This window comes from Oculina patagonica, chromosome 1 (genome assembly GCF_052425735.1).
Source record: "Oculina patagonica isolate OP01 chromosome 1, crgOcupat, whole genome shotgun sequence".
In the NCBI taxonomy this organism is placed as follows: Eukaryota; Metazoa; Cnidaria; class Anthozoa; order Scleractinia; family Oculinidae; genus Oculina; species Oculina patagonica.
The window spans coordinates 45,918,610-45,934,522 of record NC_135758.1 but is presented as its reverse complement, the minus strand read 5'-3'; positions in this window follow the sequence as shown (position 1 = coordinate 45,934,522).

Below are 15,913 nucleotides of genomic sequence, written 5' to 3'. Positions count from 1 at the left end.
TTTCAGGCAAAATTTTGAATTGGTAAAAGATTCTGATGGCCGTAAGTTTTTAAGTTTGTTAGTTAAACTTGATTCGTTTCGTTTATACATCCTCGACATCTATGCTCCTGGAATTTTTTTTTTGGAAACATTCCATCAATATTTCCTTCCAGCAGATGGTATCGTTTAAGCCGGCGAACGTAATTGTTATGAAAAAGTATCGATAAATTTGGTGTGAATGTTACTACTGCTGATTTTCTAACAGATTTTAGGCTCAATTTTAGATTTCTTGATATCTGGCGCAAACGCAATGTGAGAAACCACATTTTACATTGATTCCATTTAAATTTTATTTGGATTTAAATTGATTTTACTTCCACTCGTCTTTAATTTGAAATTGAAAATAAAAACAAATTAAACGAAAAATACAAATAATCACAAAGCAAAATGAAAAAATATAAAAAATAAAAATTATTCCTAAAAAACAACAAAGTTTTTGGTTGGCAGTTCTCGGCCACCATACACATGCTATTCCTGCTTCGCTGCGTATTTGCAGTGAACTTGTCATGGTTTATAACAAATCTCAGCCAAAAAGTTGTTGCTGGTGCAGTAAAAACGACCACATTTCAAACGGATGTAAATTACCTAGGTGCTTCAATTGTGACGCCTCTGGCCACCGCGCGGATGAGTGTGGAGAGGACTTGTTGCGCAATGTTTGCCTCGTAGAAGATCATGTTACTTCGTGATGTCCCTTTGTCCTTTTCAGTGCAAAGGTGCAGGTTAAGGATATTTCTGGTGTAGCACCTTTTGCTTTCCCTGCTGTATTCGTAAGGACACTTGACACTTGGCTCGTTCTTGCAGATTTTCTTGGGCCAAGTGAACCCCAGACAAAAAAAGAAGCTTCTGACGAAAACCCGACTGATGAAGTTGAAAACCACCTGATGAAGAGTTTGAAAAACAACCTGATGCAAATGAAAAGTCTAAACAGCCCCATGAAAATGATGGATCAGAAAAACAACAACCTGATAACAGACAGCACTCTGCTGCTCTGAAGTGGACGAAAAAAGGAAACACACAGAAAAGCTAAAATCACTCAGGCAGGTCAGTGCAATAATAATCGTATTATGGGTATTATGGTGCTAATACCCAACAAGCAGATATCGACAGTCAGGGGCTACAGAAACTTTGCAAAGAAAACACAGAGCGAATGCAATTGACACAAGAACAAATAAAAAAAACTCTCTATGAGAATGTTCTTGTGTATTCATACCCCTATGAATGTTCCTTATTACATGTTCAGAATGTTCTATCTGCTTTGGTGAAATTGACAATGTTTGGACCCAAGTGTGGACTAACCTTCCCAATGTTTCGACTAGCAATGTTATTGCTCATATGTGTCATAGCAAGGATATTCCTAGATTATTAAATTTCATTGTTTTTCAGTGTAAGGTCTGGTACAAAAATCAGCCTATTGTGAAAGACCAGTTAGATATTCTTTCTATGGTCAAGGACTTTTGGCCCTCGTAATGGGTTTCACATGCAGGTAATTGTTGAGAGAGGAGATTGTTTGATGGACTTCTCAATGACTTTTTAGTATGACAAAGAAACAAACAATGTTAACGAATTTCAATGATCTTCTATCATGGATGCCTCAAGTGCTACCCAAACAGAATGCAAAGGCATCCCAAGCAATTGGGAAGAACTATGCACATAGCAATTTAAACAATGAAAAAATTCATAAAGATGTAATCGCTAGCATTCAAAGTGAAAGAAATGTGGGAGTGTGAATGGAACAAATTAAAAAGGGAAAAAGTAATGGCCAATTTTCAAGTTAAGTATTGGGAGGACAATCAAAGCGATTTTGAAACAGTTGCTTTGATTACTATTCATGAGATATTACATGCTTATAAAGAAAAGTATCATAAATAAATTTTATTGCATGTTTGTACAAATGCAAGAAGTAAAATTTGGATTGAAGTTGAGTTGACAGAATGAGTTTCAAGTTTGTAGGTTTGATAAAGACTGGATTACAAGTTTGCCGTTTAATTGTATGAAGCAGCTCTCGCATTCTGCTTGCCAAGACAGTTACATACTTGACTCATCTTTTCATTCAGAAAGCCTGAAGTAAGCCTTATTTGTCTGGTGGCCCTTGCCCACCACACAAATAAGCATTAAAAGTTACATGCCCGTTAAGAAATTCCACTTAGATATCCAATGAAAACAAGCCACACTCGGGTTATTTTCAAGAAAGGTGACGCTAAGAGTTTAAAGAACTGGAGGCCGATTTCACTCCTTAATGTTGATTATAAGATTTGTTCGAAAGCTCTTTCTGTTCGGTTAGCTAAAGTTTTAAGTTTTACTGCTAGCCCAGATCAGACTTGCTCTTTCGTCGATTCTGCACACTCTTAGGAATATTCTTGATTACATTGATCATACTAATGAAACCGGGATTTTAGTGAGCTTAGATCAGGAGAAAGCCTTTGATCGAGTCAATCGGATTTTCTTACACAACCCCTTGGAGCGTTTTGGCTTCGGGCCTAGTTTTCGCGGTTGGATTTCTACCCTTTATGACGGCGCTAATATGCGCATAATTGTTAATGGTTTCTTAACAGAAGCGGTCCCTTTGGGTCGTGGGGTCCGGCAGGGGGATTCCCTTTCTCCGCTGCTTTATATTCTTTGTGTCGAATCTCTTGCATGTAAAGTTCGAGATTGTCCCGATGTAGACGGCTTTCTCCTGCCCGGTGCTAGGGGAACACAGTATAAAGTCGGTTTATACGCCGATGATACGACTAGTTTTGTTAAGTATGTAAGATCTTTAAAGAAGTTATTTGATGTCATTAGAATTTATGAGCGTGGTTCTGGGGCGAAACTAAACGTTTCTAAAACGGATGCCATGTGGCTGGGCACCTGGCGTTCGCGCATGGATGAGCCACTTGGTCTCACTTTGGTTAAATAGATGAAAATTCTGGGAGTTGTTTTTGGTCAAACCACAGAGCAGGATAATTGGCAACCGAAGCTTCAAAAGCTACAAAAGCACCTAAATTTATGGAAAACAAGATCTTTGTCTCTTGTTGGGAAATCTTTGATTGTCAATATTTTTGGTATTAGTAAGTTAGTTTATCTGGCTAGTGTTTTGGTTGTCCCTAAATGGGTCACCGCTAGAATTAATGAATTGGTCTGGCCCTTTATATGGGGCTCACGCATTGAGACGGTAAGCCGGCAAACATGTTGTCAGCATTTTGTGTGTGGTGGGTTGAATGTGGCTAATTTTTTGATTAAGGGTCAGGCCCTTAAGCTAGCTTCTATGGCTAGCGTGGCCTGTGATTCAGAGTCTAAGGCTTTTTACATGTTAAAATATTTTATTGGTTCTAGATTGGCCACTTTTAAACCTGAGTGGTTGGTTCTGCGTGATAATATGTCACCTTGCACGCAGGATTTGACACCTTTCTACTCGAAATGTTTGAATGCCCTTTATGGTCTTCGCGGGATCCTCTCCCGCCAAGATTGGGGCGATTTTCCTTTATCTGCCAAGAAAGTTATCTTTTCCTTTTGAAGGAACAGTCGTCGCTGCCGTTACTCCCTAGGTTTTGGGGTCGTTTTGTTGGCCCCGGTTTTCATTTCGAGCATCATTTGTGTCTTGTTCGTGACGGGTTTTGTGAGAACTTTAAAGAAGATATTCTATGGTTGATAGTCTTGCGTGCTATAGGTGGTTTTCACTGTCACGCCCCAAAAAAATAAATCCAAAACTATTGAGTCACAAAAATCAAGAATATTTCAGGTTGTAGAAAACTATTATATAAACTACTTGTCCAAGTCTCAGGTCTGTACGTTTCACCACGAGAGTCAAAATGAAGGTGTTAATCCTCGTGCCAAGAATCCTGATAATGCCCAGCCAAATGATGAAGAAGATGTCCGTAATTCTTATGCCAGCGCAGCAAAAGCAGCAGCTCCTGAAAGAGAATTTCCCGTATCATACGTGCCTGATGAACAGAACGAAGTGCCAGAGCGACCATGTACAGCCTTTGTGAACCCAAGAACCAGAATTCCAGCGAGAGATTTCTTCGAGGCCCTGAACAATGCTGAAATCGACTCCAACCATCTATCATGCATTCAACGGCTTTCATCAGGGGAAGTGCTTTTAACTTTCCGAAGCCCTGAATTCCGCGATCAGTTTTTACGAAGAAATGTGCTAGAGATCAAAGGTCAACCCTTTGCTTTACAAGATGTAGACAAGATATTGGCCAAGATCCTTACAGTTCTTAGGTGAGCCTCTTTGCAGTTTTGGAAGATTTTGACGTGTCCTGGCCATTTGGCAGTACGTTTTAGAATGTTTTGCTCGTTATGCCTTCTGTTCATGGTCAAAATATTGGAGATAACATTTCAAATCAATCTGGAGATACCAATCTTTTGCGTGATTTTGGTGAAGATGATAGTGACAGACGTGCTTCTGGCTATGAGTCTTATGCGACGAAAGTGTTACGAGAGATTAATGACAGTTTAAATTATCAAGATAACCACGAGTTTCACCAGTATATTGGTCCAGACTGTGTTCTTACGGAACTCGAGAAGAAACACTATTCACCGAACAACGTTACCCGGGATCGCCCTTGCACTGCATACGTGTCTTCCTTTTATTTGCACGGATTCCAAACAGGTTTTTGACGCGCTGAAACAGCAGAACTTCCCGCCGATCGCTGTGCGTTGCTAACACCTCGCTCAGCCAAGGGGAGTATGACAATAACTTTTGCAAATAAAGCCGTTAAGGATCAATTCCTAGAGAGAAACGTTTTTTCCCATTCACGTCAGAATTTCACCATTAACGACGATGACAGGCCTTTGGTTTATCTTAATATCTACGATGCGCCGCACGAGTTGCTGGACACTGCATTAGTTAAACAATTACAGCCCTTCTGCGAAGTCGTAAACATGCGCCGGGGAAAATTTTTGAATCAGCCCCAAGTTTTTAACGGTATGCGGCATTACTGAGTACGCATCATGAAGGCTATCCCAAGCTATTTACGCTTTGGAAAATTCTTAGTCAGATTAACGCACGTCGGACAACAAAATACCTGCCGACGATGTAACGGTGTAGGACATTTTGCGAAGGAGTGTGCATATAAAGTCTGTTTTAATAGTGAGAAGATTGGCCACGAATCTCGGGATTCTGAAGAAGAAATCAGATGTTCTATTTGCAAAGATACGTCACACATGGCCCAAGCGTGCCGCTTTTCATGGGTCAAAGAGACCCTGGAACAGTACGAAGATGATGTCAGTGAAACCCATCGAGATGATTTGAGAGTTCAGCGAGAAGAACCAGAAAATACTTATGTGCAAGGTGATAAACAACACGTGGATGAAAACTCTGATAAACAAAATGCTAATAAGCAAGTTGAAAAACAAGATGCTAATGATGAACGTCAACAACAAAATGCAAATGAAGAGCCTTCTTGTCAATCCCAGGAGAACGAATTGGTCAGTCAACATCTTGTTGCTGCCGCGTTGGCTGCTGAAAATGTCATGGATACTTCTGAACCTCTTCTGAATATTCGCGAGTCTGATCTCTCCATCGATCAGAGCATCCCAACTGATGACGATCGAGTCTTAAATTCACAAGGCCTGTTAATTTCCCAAGAACCGATGGTCGAAAATGTAAAACCTGACTGTAATTGATCTTACTGGTACTTCTTCGAACAAAGCTATGGATTCGTCTGAACCGACAACCAATTCATCTGAACAACCGACGGAGGGCGGGGAATCTTCGGAAGCCGCGAAACAAACCCCGTCACCTAGTGAAAAGTCCTTTTGGAAAGGTTCTAGTTTTTGGTCTCCGGCTATTGGCCGCCAAGGTGGAGTAGCAGTTTTAGTATCAGAGAATTTCTATGGTGAAATCGTGTCTTGGAGAAAAGGTTCAAGTGTTTGAGTTTTGAGTGTGTTGGTTAAGTACAATCAAGTTCAGTTTAATTTGGTTAATATATACGCTCCGACAAACCTTTCAGAGAGAAATTTATTTTATCAGTTGGAACATCAATATTTTCTTCCGCACTCCAGGTTAATCATTGGAGGTGATTTAAATTGTTATGACAATCCGCGTGATAAATTTGGTGGAAATACTACAATTAGTAAAGAATTATCTAGTTTTAAGTCGTGTTTTAATTTGATTGATGCCTGGCGATCAAAACATCCTCGCCAGTCACAATGCACTTGGTTTAATTCAGATTAATCTATTGGAAGTCGCTTAGACTCTTTTCTTGTCGCTCGAGAAATATCTCAGCAAGTAATTTCTTGCGAAATTACTCCTTGCGTTTATTCCGACCACGATTTTGTTTCCATAAATGTTGATACATCGAATTTTTGTTCAATGGGACCTGGAGTGCGGAAATTCATCAATTTGCTTTTACTCGATCAAGTCTATTGTGATCTTGTTCAATCGGTGATTGATCAACACTTAGAATATAAGAATGTGTTTGTTTCAGTTAAAGAGTTTTAGGGATCTTTAAAAGATGTGATTCGCCGGCGGACTATTTTATATGCTAAATCAAAACAGAAAGAGCTTTCGCATGACCAAGTTGTTATTACAAATCGTTTGATTAATTTGAAAAATGCCTTGGTTAACGGAGACGATTCCGTCAAGGCAGAGATTTTAGAGCTTGAATCATCGCTTGATACCATTTTTAGGAAAGAACAGGAAGGGATTAAAATTAGAAGTCGGGCTAAATGGATCGAGGAAGGCGAAAAGCCTTCTCGTTTCTTTTTCAAGTTAGCGCGCGAAAAATTTGATAAAAATTTTGTTGCACGAGGAGTTTTATGCAAATTTGTTTTCACAAGACGACATTGACCTTGAAGTTCAGGGAAATCTTTTGTCGAACGTGTCTCGCTCTCTTTCTGAAAGCGAGAGTGAATCATGCGATGGCGATCTTTCTCTTTTTGAAATCACGAATGCTGTTAAGGGGATGAGTAAAAATAAGTCTCCTGGACCGGATGGTTTAACTGTTGAATTTTATTGTTATTTTTGGAACACGATCCGACCGATCTTAGTCGAAGATCGTGTTTTATGCGAATCGATGAAAACGAGTAATACTCGGCTTGTTTACAAGAAAGGCGATAAGAGGAACTTGAAGAATTGGCGCCGATTTCTTTGTTAAATGTTGATTATAAGATATGTTCGAAAGCTCTTTCCATTAGGTTATCTCAAGTGTTAGAAAAGATTGTTAGCCCAGACCAAACTTGTTCGGTACCCGGTAGATCGATTTCGTCAAACATTACTTTGCTTCGTGATATGCTAGAATACGTAGAGCGGACTAATGAAACTGGGATTCTGATAAGTTTAGATCAAGAGAAAGCTTTCGACAGAGTCGATCGTACCTTTTTGATGAATCTACTTCAGCGTTTTGGTTCTTCGTTTTGTAATTGGATCTCTACACTTTATAATGGAGCTAATATGCAAATTATTGTTAACAGATGGCTTTCAAATAGAATCGACTTAAAGCGTGGGGTGAGACAAGGGGATTCCCTTTCTCCAATGCTTTATATTTTGTGTGTCGAAGTTCTCGCGTGTCAAATTAGAAATTCTCCGGAAATCGAAGGCTTTCTCTTACCGGGGGCAAAGGGTAAACATTTTAAAGTAGGGCAGTATGCCGATGATACTACTGGCTATCTTAAGAATTTTCGTTCTTTGAATCATTTGTTTAAGGTTATATCCTTATACGAAAGAGGGTCTGGTGCTAAGTTAAACAGATCTAAATCAGAAGCCATGTGGCTTGGAGCTTGGAAAGATTGTGTTGATGAGCCCCTAGGATTAACCTGGGTTAAAAAAATGAAAATTCTTGGCGTCTATTTTGGCGTCGTTGATGTTGAACGAGATAATTGGGAACCTAAGTTAGCTAAATTAGAGAAAATGCTTAACATGTGGAAATCGCGATCCCTTTCAATGATAGGGAAAGCATTAATTATCAATATATTAGGTGTAAGTAAACTATTGTATCTTGCTAGAGTGCTTATCACTCCGAAGTGGGTACTTGAGCGTTATAATAAGCTTATTTGGCCCTTTCTGTGGGGTTCAAAGATCGAAACTGTTGGTAGGAAATCGCTCCATTGTCCAGTTTCTAAAGGAGGTCTAGGTATAGTAGATTTTGAAGTTAAGGGGCAAGCCTTACGCTTAGCCTCTACTTTAAATGCGTTAAATAACCCTAACTTCAATGGGTTCTATTTAGTTAAGTATTTTTGTGGAAGTAGATTGGCTCGTTTTAGTACTAGATGGGCCAACTTACGTGATAATTCTGCACCTAGTGCAAGCCTACTTACTTCGTTTTACTCTAAGGTTCTAAGTACCTTGGAAAAGTTTAGGCTACCAGCTTCGTTTAATTTTAATTCTAAGAATATTTATATTGAGTTACGTAAAGAGAAAACTTCCCCCCCCTATACTTCCTCGCTATTGGTCGGCCTTTGTTGGGTCACAGTGATCGATCGATCGATCGAACGAACGAAATGTTTGCAGATAACCAGTGGAAGCAAAATAAGATCAAGTGAGATTATGGAAGAGCAAAGTTATGCAAACGCTGCAAAGGATAATGAAATCCAGGAAGGACCACCGGTTGCTTTCGTCACCGATGAAGAGAATGTACTCCCTGGCCGACCTTTGACCGCTTCAATTAATCCCCGCGGTAGAGTTTCATCGAGTGAAGTTTTCAAAGCCCTCCACGAGGCAGGAGTTGACGCTACGAACGTCAGTTGTGCGCAATGGAATTCTTCCGGCGAAATCGTACTTACCTTTAGGAAGAACTGGTTTAAAGAACATTTCCTGCGACAGAATGTTTTGACGATCCGAGGTGCACCTTTCGTGGTACAAGATGTCGACAAACCGTTGACATATCTACAAATCTTCGACGCGCCGCACAAACTGTCCGATACCGCCATAATTAACAGACTCGCGAAATATTGTGACGTCCTCCACCACAGACGTGGAAAGTTAAGGGAAGAAGGGTGGGAACACGTAATGGACGGAGTCCGCCATTACAGAGTAAGGATAAAGTCCCCAATTCCGAATTTCTTACGATTCGGTCGAGCTCAGATTTTCCTGCGCTACGATGGTCAACAACGAACATGCAGCCATTGTAATCAGACAGGCCACATGGCAAGCGCCTGTTATAGCGAAGTATGTTTTAACTGTGACCAAGTCGGTCACCTCGCCTCGGCTTGTCAGACGGCGACCCTATGTAACATTTGCAAAAGTGTAGACCACAAGGCGAAAGATTGTCCACTTTCATGGGCGAGAGAGGTGAGCGCAGACAACTCAGACAACAAAGAAAATGATGCGAACGGGACTGAACCGGAAAATGGCAACCTCGAGGGTGAAAATCCCCACTCCGCGAGCGTAAACACCGCCGATGCCAGTGGGCCCAGTGAAACTCCACCGGGAAGTGACCTCGAGATCAACACTGAAGAGAATCCTGACGTGACAAAAGAAGACACGGACGAGAATCCTGATGTGACAACAAAAAAACCGGTGAAACAGATCCCATCCAAACAACCCGCCGATGCGGGCTCGCAAATTAGTGTACCTGGTGATTTCCCCTTTGAGAGCGAGGAAGATGACTTCAAATCGATTCCAGAAGACGAAATGGAGAGTGCCACGTCTGGTGATTCAATGTCAGAAGACGAGGGCACGGAAACTTCACAGCCGACCGAAGAAACTAGCTCTCCAAAAGAACTCCCGCAGCGAACACAAACGCCTTGTGGAGCGAGAAGACCTGCGAAGATGCCTGATGTAAATATTCCGCTGAGACAACCAACCCAACCGACGCTCGTTACGCCTAAATCAAAGGATACCTCGGCTGAAAACAGCACTGAAGCTAACCTGAATCCTGACGAAAACACACAGCAGTTATTTCCAAACACTGGAGAACCCACCGCTTCCAAGCGGAAAAAATCAGACCACTTGAAGAAACACCGACCAAAGAAAAAGAAGTGAACGCGAACTGTGAGTTAGTGATAATGTTCTCTCATATTTAACTTACCGGTCATGCCTTTAGCTAAACTAACTACAATTAATATCCGTGGTTTTGGCGGTGAAGCCAAAACCAAGTCGATTTTTGATTTTGCTAAACAAAGTAAAGCTGATTTCATTTTCTTGCAAGAAACCCTCGTTGCTCGCACTGATAAGATCAATGATCTACGTGAAAAATGGGAAGGGAAGCGTTTTTGGTCGCCTGCCATCGGTAAACAAGGAGGTGTCGCCGTTTTATTTTCTGCTAAAACTGATTTTGAAATGTTAAATTGGAAAAAAGACCCGTCGGGGAGAATTGTGAGTGTCCTGGTTAGTCTGGGCGATTTTCGATGTAACCTGATAAATATTTACGCGCCCACTAATCAGACGGATAGGAAAGTTTTCTTTGACACTTTACCCGATTACTTTTTCCCTGGAGAAACGAGAATTATTGCTGGCGGTTTTAATTGTATTGAGAGGGAGAAGGATAAATTTGGTGGAACTGTGACAACCTCCACCGACTTAAAAGATTTACATTTTGTCTTTAATTTTATTGACATCTGGAGGAAAACCCATGGCAGACAGGTTCAGTGTTCTTGGTTCAATTCGTCAAAAACAATCGGTACCCGTTTAGATAAATTCTTCGTTACTCAAAATTTAGTGAAGTATGTAAAACGTTGTGAAATTATTCCGTTTATTCATTCAGATCATGACTCTGTAGATTTGATATTTGACCTTAGTGATTTTTGGTCTCACGGGCTAGGTTTGTGGAAGCTAAATTTAGCTCTGCTCGAGGATGAAAAATTTTGTAATCAAGTCGGGAAAGTTATTCGTAGCCATGTATTATACCGAGATTCATTTCCCTCCATTCATGAATGGTGGGATTTTCTCAAATCTTCGATCAAAATAGCGGCTCAAGATTTTAGCAAGAGTAAACAAAAGAGATTGAATTGTGATAAAGTACGCATAATTAATCAGTTGATCGAAGCGAAACAGAAACTCATAGACGGTGATACATCAGCAAAAGCATTAATTGACCGGTTGGAAAGCGAACTAAAAGCTATCCAAACTGCCCAGAATGAAGGAGCGAAAATTCGCAGTCGTGCTCAGTGGATTGAGGAAGGGGAAAAACCCACAAAGTATTTTTTTAACCTTGAATCGATAAGGAAACAAAAAAATTTGGTGAAATCTATTTACGACATTTCTGGAAATGAAGTTACATCAAAACGTGAAATTGAACGGGCGCATTTCAAATTCTATAAGAATCTGTATTCAAGTGAATCTGTTGACACTAAAATTCAAGAGAAACTTCTATCTAAAGTCAAATTAAGGTTAGACGAAAACGAGATTTTCCAATGTTAAGGCAAGGTAACTCTGAATGAAATCACAACTGCGGTGCGAGGACTTTCAAAAGGAAAAACACCCGGTACGGATGGACTCCCCCTGGAGTTTATCTTAAATTTTGGAATCAGATAGGGCCTTTACTTGTGTTCCGAACTGAAATGTTATGTTAATTTTGTGCAAGGCGCATTTTGTATTTACCGCGTGGGGACTAAGTCCTAGTTATGAGTTTATGATATGTTGTTGAAAACGTGTGCTCGACGAAGAGCAGATGAATATTGTGGAACACGTTGCGTTTTACGTTTTATGGAATAAATCGTTTATTTTCATGGTCCTTCGAGTTGGAGATTGGATTTGGAGAAACAGTATCGACGATTGGTCGAGCAAAAGAAGTGTTGGATCCGTTTATTGCTGCGAAGAAGTTGGTTTTCGCATATCGGCGATTTGGCGCCAAAACACGTGCATTGCATCAGCTTCTTGATAGTCCCTTGATCGAGTGGAACTTCTGTGAATGTGCAGAAACTGTGTTGTTGCGATTATTTGAGGTCAGTGAAATTTATGGTGTTTCAAAATGTCGAAAGAATTAGAAGCTATCAAGAAAAAGAGAAAATTCCTGAGAAAATCTGTCACAGACACGTTGAAGTTAATCGACGAAGCCTTGTCACAACAAGATAATAATGCACGAGTTCAAGTGTTGAAAGATAACGTCGCTAGTAAGTGGAATGACTTGCAGGAAGTGAAAGCCACAATGTGCACAATGTTAGAGGATGAAGAGATCGATACGGAATGTGCGAGTCATAATGACTACGAAGCGCGTGTAATTGAAAGCATGGCGAAAATGACAAGTTATTTGGCGAGTAAACATGTTCCCGAAGTGCAATTGTTAGGAAGCAATCCACCCGCATCCCAGTCGTCCTCTCAAGTACAAGTTAAGCTACCCAAGATCAATCTACCAACCTTTGACGGAAATGTTTTGAACTGGCAACCCTATTTTCAGTCGATAAAAGTTTCGGTAGTTGACAATCCGTCGTTGGCAGATGCCCAAAAATTAGAGTATTTGATGAGATCACTAAAGGGTTCGGCTGCTGAAGCGGTGAAAGGTTTTGCAGTGGTACAAGCGAATTACAAGCCAGTTTTGGAAATCCTGAAAGAAAGATTCGGGCATGCAAGGTTAATACTTGATGCACATGTCAGATCCTTGATTCATTTGCCACGTTTGATCTCTGATAATGCAACCTCCCTGCGTAAATTCTATGATGAAGTGATAGGTCACGTTCGCTCTGTTGAGTCCATGGGTGAAAAGTTTAATTCTGAAATTTTGGCTCCAGTTCTTGTGCCTCTAATAGTCGACAAGCTGCCAAAAGAAGTTGTGGAAAAATGGGAATTAGAGCTTGATGAGGAGAAAGCTAAACAGGACTGTGTGGAAGTGAAAACACTGTTTGCTTTCTTGGAACAATTGATAAGAGCTAAAGAGTCTTCACAGCCTCCTTCTCTTGATTCGAAAGCTTCGTCAAAGGAGAATCCTGGAAATCGTGAAGGTCGTCTCAAGTTTTACCGGTCACAAAAATCATCCACCTTTGCATTGTGTGCGGCAACGCAAGAGAGCAAGTGTGTCATTTGCTACAAAAACCATGGTTTGAAGTCATGTGTCACTTTTCTGTCATTGCCTGTGAAAGAAAGATTCAGCAAAGCAACGTCTAAAGGCCTGTGTTTCCGATGTCTTGAATCTGGTCATAGAGCTGAAGTGTGCCAGAAACCTCCATGCAAGCATTGCCAAGGCAGACATCACAGTCTCCTGCATCAGGATTCAGCTCGTCCTCCCTTGGAAGAAGTCAAAGTGGAATCACCCCCTGAATTACCACCCTCGTCGTCAGGTCCTGCTGTGTCGTCCCCAGTTGTGGCAAATTCTGTTGCAGTGAGCTCAGGTGGAAAGGTGATTCTGCAGACCGTGCCAGCTATTTTGTGTGGATCAAATGGTTGTTCAAAAGTTGTGAGTTGTTTCTTTGATCCTGGTTCTCAGACATCATTTGTTCGGCAGAGTGTAATTGATGAGCTTGGTCTTGATGGAAAGAGTGTTAAAATTGCTGTTTCTGGATTTGGTGGAGAGGCCACCAAGAGCACTTTGCGGAAGAGAATTGCGTTAACTGTGGCACCTATTGACAAATCAGGACAGCCTCAATGTATTGAGGCACTTACTGCACCAGTAATATGCCGGCCAGCTGAAGCTGTGGATATTCATCCATCAAGATGGTCTCACCTTCGAAACATAGTACTTCCTGAAGAATTCCCTAGAGAGGAACAGGAGATTGATGTGCTTATTGGCTTGGATTTCTATTATTCCTTTGTGACAAGAGACATTGTAAGAGGGGGTTCCAGTGAGCCAGTTGCAGTTCGCACAACTTTGGGTTGGGTCTTCTGTGGACCAACAGGTGGTCTTGACCAAGAATGCACTGTGTCTGTGAATGTTCAAATTAGTGTTGAGGAACAATTGAATGAAACACTTCAAAAGTTCTGGGATTTGGAGTCCATTGGTGTTAGACCTGTTGAAAGTTCAGTTTCTACTTCTCATGCTGAAGATGTGGTTTTGAAGAACTTTAAAGAGACACTAACGTACAACGATGGTCGCTATGAAGTATCCTTACCATGGAAGGAAGATTGTGTTTCATTGAAAGATAATTACCGGCAAGCGGAAAGAAGGTTGTACAATCTAGAAAAGAAGCTGCTTCATGAGCCAATGAAAGCTGTGTCATACAGAGAAGCGATTAACAAGTATGTTGAGAATGGTGTTGCTGAAGAAGTACCTTGTGATGAAATTACACCGACAGATGGGCGTCCTGTGTTCTATCTCCCTCATCACGCGATCATCAGAGAAGACAAGCAGACAACCAAGACAAGAGTCGTGTTTGATGCATCAGCGAAAGATAGTAATGGTGTCTCTCTGAACAGCTGCTTAGAGCCAGGCCCAGCGTTACAACCGGATTTGGTCGGAATTCTTCTGCGTTTTCGAAAGAATGTTGTTGGTATCATGGGTGACATAGAGAAGATGTTCTTGCAGATTCGGTTAAAAGAAGAAGACAGAGATTCGCACCGGTATCTGTGGAGAGATTTGGACCCCCAGGCCACGCCTAAGATTTACAGAATGACCAGGGTCACATTTGGAGTTGTTTCCAGTCCGTTTCTTGCCATTGGCACTATTCAAGAGCATGTGAAAAGTTGTAAAGAAACATTCCCTGTTGCATCGAGTGAAATCTTGAGGAACACTTATGTTGACGACTTTGCTTCAGGGAGAGACAATGTTCAGGAAACACTGAAATTACAGCAAAGTGCTACTGAGCTTATGCAGAAAGCTGCTTTTAATTTGACAAAATGGTCGAGCAATTCATCTGAGCTTATGGAGGCCATACCAGAGAGAGACAGAGCAGCAGGTAGTCTTGTCAGCCTAGAAAGTAGTCTAGCAGAAACACATCCAATCACGAAAGCATTAGGATTAAAGTGGAATACGCGCACTGACAGCCTTGTCTTTGCAATTGATTTGGACATTGTTAAGTCAAGATCAAAGACAGCGTACACTAAAAGAATGGTGGCGTCCTTAGCAGCAAAGATATTTGATCCGATTGGTTTAATCGCACCCTTTTTAGTGAGGTCAAAATTAATTCTTCAAAGATTGTGGACCAAGGGTGTTGGATGGGATGAGGAAATTCCCATGGAAGTCTCATTGAAATGGAATCAGTGGGTTCTAGAGCTTTCTGAACTTGAACACCTTCAAATTCCGAGATGTTACACTGATTTGCCATTAAGTCAGAACCCTAAAGTGGAGCTGCACGCATTTGGTGATGCGTCAGAAGTTGCTTATGCCTCTGCAGTTTATCTGAGAGTTGTTGGTGAAGATGGAAAGGTATCTACCAGTCTTGTAATGTCCAAGACCCGAGTGGCTCCTGTAAGAAAGATTACCCTTCCCCGCTTAGAGTTGATGGCTGCTGTTATTACTGCTAGACTTTGTACCTATGTCAAAGGTGCAATGGATTGTCCCATTAGCCGCATTGTTTGTTGGACAGACAATTCTTCAACGTTACACTGGATCAGAGGAGCAGCCTCGTAGTGGAAACCATTTGTTGCTAATCGCGTTATTGGAATTCAGTCATTGTTGGATCCCAGTGTTTGGAGGTATTGTCCAGGACCGCAGAACCCAGCTGATCTACCTACCCGAGGTTTACCTGCAAGTCAGTTAAGAGAGAGTCAATTGTGGTGGAAAGGACCCTCTTGGTTGCAAGAGTCTGAAAAAGATTGGCCCGAGGATTTAAGGTCAAAACCTTCCAGTAAAATTGTTGACCCAGAGAGGAAGAGTAAAGCTAGTGTCAGTTGTGTTGTGCAACCCAAAGAGCCATTTATTGATTTCACAAGGTTCAGCAAGTATAGTCGCTTGCTAAGAACTGTTGCTTGGATCAGAAGATTCGTTAGCAACTCAAGAGTGAAAGAAGAGGAAAGAATTGACAGCCCTTTAACTGGTTTAGAGATACAAAATGCAGAAGAATGGTTGATATCTCATGTACAAGAAGAAAGTTTTCCTGAAGAAATTGCGTCAAGTAAACAGCATGGTCCAGTGAAGGACAG